This window comes from Lynx rufus, unplaced genomic scaffold (assembly GCF_022079265.1).
Source record: "Lynx rufus isolate CCGP_SWC_20201006 ecotype Redwood Valley unplaced genomic scaffold, mLynRuf1.p SCAF_4, whole genome shotgun sequence".
Classification (NCBI taxonomy): Eukaryota; Metazoa; Chordata; class Mammalia; order Carnivora; family Felidae; genus Lynx; species Lynx rufus.
In genome coordinates, this window is record NW_025814856.1 from 143,719,126 (window position 1) to 143,725,987 (window position 6,862).

At 32.6% G+C, this 6,862-nt stretch overlaps 1 non-coding gene across 1 annotated transcript; it reads left to right on the forward strand.

The window, feature by feature from the left end:
- Positions 1-879: 879 nt before the first annotated feature.
- LOC124525181 (U6 spliceosomal RNA) lies at positions 880-987 on the forward strand. The gene has a single exon (XR_006965405.1). It is a non-coding gene; the product is annotated as a U6 spliceosomal RNA (small nuclear RNA).
- Positions 988-6,862: the final 5,875 nt, after the last annotated feature.

Here is a 6,862-nt window from a genome sequence, read left to right on the forward strand (position 1 = left end):
TTGAAGTTCTTATGAAAATACGAGCTTTGTAAAAGAATATGGCACTCTAAATAAAAGTAATTAAAACTGATGAGTAAAAATACTCATCATTATATTTAGAAATAGCTGTGTTACATTAATAATTTGAATAAAGGCAGTAATAATTTTGAGTTATGCATAGCGTATGGGGCATCTTCGATTAATACAATGCAACAAAACTGGGATTCCCTACTTCTCCAAGAATGTATTAAAGATTAGTTTTGTCTTAAAATGAAATACCAGTATGATACTACACTATAAAACCATCCTTTAGTTAAGAAAATATTCTTTATTCACCTATGCATCTTTTTAGGTTGCAAAAGCATAGAAAGTTCTATTACACACATGTCATTCTATAAGAACATAAAAAATGAAAAAGTTATATAAATTTAAATTTTCTTTTTTTTAAATTTTTTTTTAATGTTTATTTCTGAGGCAGAGAGAGACAGAGCGTGAGTGGGGAAGGGTCAGAGAGAGAGGGAGACACAGAATCAGAAGCAGGCTCCAGGCTCTGAGCTGGCAGCACAAAGCCTGACACGGGGCTCGAACTCACAAACCGTGAGATCATGACCTGAGCCGAAGTCGGTCGCTCAACCGACTGAGCCACCCAGGCGCCCCTAAATTTAAATTTCCTATTTTGACTTTTACTTTGAGTCATAAAAATAACATTCTCTGAAATAATAGATTACATAATTATATCCTGAATATCTAACAATATCAATTAGGTTTTAACATATTGAAAACAAATCTAGTTCTGTATCACTAGTGATATGGAAGATTATTTTAGTTGTTCATAGGGAAACATGTTTTATATAAGCAACATGTTTTTATTTTAATGAAAATTAGAAAAAAAAGAGTCAAGTGCTCGCTTAGGCAGCACATATACTAAAAAATTGGAACAATACAGAGAAGATTAGCATGGCCCTGGGCAAGGATGACACACAAATTCATGAAGTGTTCCACATATTTAAAAAAAAAGAGAAAGAGACAAATTTTATACACATGGCTCGTAAGTTTTGGAAACTGAGTTGACTTACAGTGATATTCATTAAATGGTGGCAAAACTGGCACAGATATGATAAAAATCTTGCAAGTAATATGTGAACAACTGATACTGGAGAAGCATGCATGTAGTCCATTCCCTCTGCATTATTATAAAAGAAACTAAGGCCCAGAGAGATGAAACGATTCACACAATTTGACAATACTCTTAAGTACAAGAGCAAGTCTGAATACTTGCCTCCTCATACCTGCTATGCTAGGATAAACCACCTCCGCCTACCACCCCCTTGACAGTTGCAGTAATTGGAATAGAATTGAGTGTACAAATTGTAAGTGCACTCATATAATTATTTTAAGAAAATTTTATTTTTATTTTTATTTTTTTTAATTTTTTTTTAACGTTTATTTATTTTTGAGACAGAGAGAGACACAGCATGAACGGGGGAGGGGCAGAGAGAGAGGGAGACACAGAATCGGAAGCAGGCTCCAGGCTCTGAGCCATCAGCCCAGAGCCCGACGCGGGGCTCGAACTCGCGGACCGTGAGATCGTGACGTGAGCTGAAGTCGGACGCTTAACCGACTGAGCCACCCAGGCGCCCCAAGAAAATTTTAGATAACCCTTGAAGCAATCAACTCAAAATAAAACTGCCCATCGGTACAAAGATGCATACTGTAACACTTTCTAGAAACAAAGGGAATGATACATTGTCTTAAATCACCTAGGTAGTTTTTATTACGAGAGAGGATATTCATTATTCATTTTTTACTCAATTTTGACAAAATTGTTCTTGTATTAATTTTCTTACTAAATTAAAGTGTTAAATAAACATTTATTTAAAATCTGACTTACCATCTTTTCACTTTTGTTTTGATACCTTTGTATGCCATTCCATACATAAATATTTCAAATAATGGTCGACTTGAATATAATTTACATACACTTATTCTTTAAATGTATCACTTAAGCAGAGTGATTTTGGTTGTGCTTACATTATCGATAGGTATTCTCTTAAAACGAATGCAAGACTAAAAATTCAATAGCTGGCTGATAGCATTTGTCCTGCATTTTCTATAAAGCTTTTCCCCGTGGATCCTAGAGAAATTCTTTATGAGATAATTCAAAAGTATTTTGCACTTTGTATTCTCTTCTGGAGGATTTATAATGAGCTATGCTTTCGTTAAGATTCTCTCAGGATGTTCAAGCCTTTTACGTAACCATAAGTTTTGATAATTCATTCCCATATAGTAGAAATTAGTGGATTTTAATATAAATAAAATGTTCTCTTTTTAAAAGTCCATTAAACTAGAAACTGTTAGTGGGTGTTCTTTTATGTGTCCATCTATGAAGTCTTCTCCAAGATCTGTTCCTTAAGTCTGTTGCCTTATTGTCAGGGGAAAATACTCTTGTTTGAATAAGTTATATTTATATAAAGAAAATCTACAACCTATTTGACAATTGCCTATATACTCAAAATCCAAGTATATAAATTTTTATTGTGAAAGTCCTATTCTTTCTCCCCCTCCCTCAGTATTTATAACCATTTTATGTAGGGCCCATGCATAGCAGTGGAAAAAAAGAGAAATGGGATAAAAACTTCCATCTTACTATTTGATTACTGATCAACATAGCATTTAACTAAACTTTTCCCAATGAAAATGAAGGATTTCAATATAACATTTTCATGTATGGCTATCATCAGCCTCTTTCAGGAGGCCAATTAAAATTTTATTTAATTTTATTAATTTTATTTAATTATAGCTAATTAAAACCATAGGATACTACCACATATCTTTCAGAACGGTTTTTCAGTATCTTGTGAAGTGAAACTTACATTTACCCAATGACCCACAAATTCCATTTGTATGTGTTTACTGAAGCAAAAAGAAAATTTCCTCTACACAAAAACATTGTGTGAATGGTTACAGCATATAACCTCAATTTAGGGATGGATAAACATTTGTATAAACACCCAGTGATGGGAGTACTACTCAGCAATAACAAAGGATGCACTAATATCATACCATTAATGTGGATGGATATCACATATTAATTGGGTGAAAGAAATCAGCCTCAAAGGCTAGGTTTTAGTAAGTTTAATAATTCTCACAACATAGGTTTATTAGAGAATGAAAATCACCTCACAGATGTGAAGGTGCCTAAAATGAAAGAAGTACTCAATGAATTGGAGTTCCTAAAATAATATTAGGGTAATGAAAGCTCTACCATTGTCTGGATCCATTCAATACAAAGAACTCCAATGTTTCAACAAAAATGATGGCAACCAATAATTGGTGTTTGGGTGGAATCGCCTACAATTTTTTCAGTAGTACTAACTACATGAACCAACCCTAAATAGAACTAGCAAAGAAAGTTAGGAGTGGCAGTGTATCTTAGGCTTAGACTAAAACTAACTTAAAAGGATTTGATTTTTTTATTGCAGAAAACAGTCTTCCTTTGTGTTCCCACAAAATCTGGCACATAATGTTCCAGAATATTTCACATCGTGTTCAGAAAGAAGTATCTTCTATTCTTACCTGCTACATGGAAATTTGCACAATTTACTAAGTGATTTGTCATTAAATAAATGAATTGGACATTAATTTAAATTTTTAAGTGCATTGCATGTTGGCCTTTAAATCTTCGTATTTATGTCAGTGTCTGCATTTGTGAAGCCATCCATTCCACCCCACCATGCTTAGAGAGAAACTTAAAGCTGCCTTTGAGTCTATTGTTCTGAACTTGCTACAACAAAACATTTTTGTTACTGTCCTGAAGCAGGAGTGTGCATTTCACCACACACCGTGTGATCTTCCACTGGATGAAATACCTGTGATTCTTACACTGAATTTAATATTGAGCAAGTAAAATGTATTACAGCTGTAATATCAAGTGAGATAATGTAGCCAAGGTAACATCTTGATTTCTCTAGATATTTTAAAGTTATCTTAAATCTCACAGTGATATAATTTTACCACTCTAAGTCTTTTCATTGTTGTTCTAAACCAAAGTGTTGCCATACATCTAATAAATGTATTTGGCAGTTTCATGGGACACAGGTTCAATGTATAAAATCTATTGTATTTCTGTATTCTAACAACAGTTTAGAAACTGAAATTTTTTAAAAACCAGTACCATATAAATAACATTAAAATGAAAATTTTAAAAAGAATAACTTTAACGAAATTTGTACCAGACTTGTTCAATAAAATACACAAAATACTTCTGAGAGAAAATTTTAAAGGTATAACTAAATGGAGATATATTAAAAAAAAAAACATAGATCAAAGACTCAGTATTGTTAAGGTAATAGTTCTTCCCAGAGTTAACTATGGATTCAACAAATCCTAACTAAAATCACTTTTTTTTGTAGACATACACAAACTAATTAAGACTTTAAATACAAAGGATCTAAAATAGGCCAGATAATTGTGAAAAACAACAAAGTTAAAAAATTTACAGTATATGATTTTAAGAGTTACTACAAAGCTACTGTAACTGAGACAATGTGTTTGATGTAAAGAAAACATATAGATCAATGGAACAGAAGAAAGAATCCATAAATAGACCATATATATATAGAGAGAGAGATTAGATATAGATACAGACATAAATATAGATATAACACACACACACACACACACACAAAACCAATTAATTTTCAACAAAGGTGCTAAGGCAAATAAATAGGGAAAGAATTGCCTTTTCGAAAAACAGTGTTGAATTAACTGGATAACCATATGCAAAAATATAAATACTAATCCTTATCACATGGTGTTAAAAATTTAACTCCAAATAGATTAAAGATCTAAAAAAAAAAAAAAGAAAGAAAAGAAAACAAGGAAAACAACACAACTTCTTGAACAGGATATTGGAACAAATATAATTGGCTTTGGGTGAGCAAATATTTCTTAAGTAGAATACAAAAAAAGTAAATTAGACTTCATTAAAATTTAAAACTGGTGTTCTCCAAAGACATCTTAAGAAAAAGAAATAGCAAACTACATAGTAGGAGAAAGTATTTGCAAATTATATATCTAGTAAAGGACTTACATCCAAAATATATAAATAACCCTTACCTTACAACTCAATAATAATTCAAGGACTCTAATACAAAATGTCGCTTTAAAGAGACTCTTTGGTAAAAAGTCATCAAAGAATATGTAGAAATGGCAAATAAACACAAAAAGATATTCAGTGTCCTTAGTTATCAGGGAAACACAAATTTGAAACAAATATACACACTAGAAAGGCTAAAATTTAGAAACACTAACAAAATCAAGTGTTGAAAAAGGATATGGTGCAATCAAAGCTCTCAAACATTGCTAGTTAGAATACAAATGGTATAATATGGTCAATTAATCTTCGACGAAGCAGAAAGAATATCCAATAGAAAAAAGACTCTTCAACAAATGGTGTTGGGAAAACAGAATGGCGACGTGCAGAAGAAGGAAACTGGACCGCTTTCTTTCACCATACACAAAAATAAATTCAAAGTGGATTAAAGACCTCAATGTGAGACAGGAAACCATCAAAATCCTAGAGAACATAGGCAGAGACCTCTCTGATGTCAGCCACAGCAGCTTCTTACTAGACACATCGCCAACAGCAAGGGAAACAAAAGCAAACATAAACTATTGGGACTTCATCAAGATAAAAAGCATCTGCACAGCAAAGGAAACAATCAACAAAAAAGGCAGTCTACATAATGGGAGAAGATATTCGCAAATGACATACCTGATAAAGGGTTGGTATTCAAAATCTATAAAGAACTTATCAAACTCAACACACCAAAAAACAAATAAGCCAGTTAAGAAATGGGAAGAAGATATGAATAGAGACTTTTCCAAAGAAGACATACAGATGGCCAACAGACACATGAAAAAATACTCAACATCACTCATCATCAGGGAAATACAAATCAAAACCATGATGAGATACCCTCATACCTGTCAGAATGGCTAAAATTAATATAAGAACCAACAAGTGTTGACAAGGATGCAAAGAAAGGGGAACCCTCTTGCACTGTTGGTGGGAATGCAAATTGGTACAGCTACTATGGAGAACAGTATGGAGGTTCCTCAAGAAACTAAAAATAGAACAACCCAGAATCCAGTGCTTGCACTATTAGGTATTTACCCAAAGGGTACAAAAATACAGATTTGAAGGGGTAGATACACCCCAATGTTTATATCAGCATTATCAACAATAGCCAAACTATGGAGAAAGCCCAAATATCCATAGACTGATGAATGGATGAAGAAGATGTGGTATATATATATATATATATATATATATATATATATATATATATGATGGAATATAACTCAGCCATCAAAAAGAATGAAATCTTGCCACTTGCAATGATGTGGATAGAGCTAGACTATGTAATGCTAAGTGAAATAAGTCAATCAGAGAAAGACAATACCATATGATTTCACTCATATGTGGAATTTAAGAAAAAAACAGATAAACATAATGGGAAGGGAGGGAAAAAAGAGAAGAGAGGAAGCAAACCACAAGAGACTTAACGATAGAGAACAAACCATGGGTTGATGGAGTGGGAAATGGGTGGGAGATGGACTAGATTGGTGACGGGTACTACGAAGGGCACTTGTGATGAGAAGCAAGTGTTGTAAGTGATGAATCACTGAATTCTACTCCTGAAACCAATATTGCACTGTAAGTTAACTAAAATTTAAATTAAAAAAGTAGTCATAAATTAAACAATGTTTTTAAAAGAATACAAATTGTGTAGTCACTTTGGAAAATATTTTCAAAATTTCTTTTAATGTTAAAACATTTACTTACCTTATTTTCCAGAAATTCCACTGTTAGGTTTTC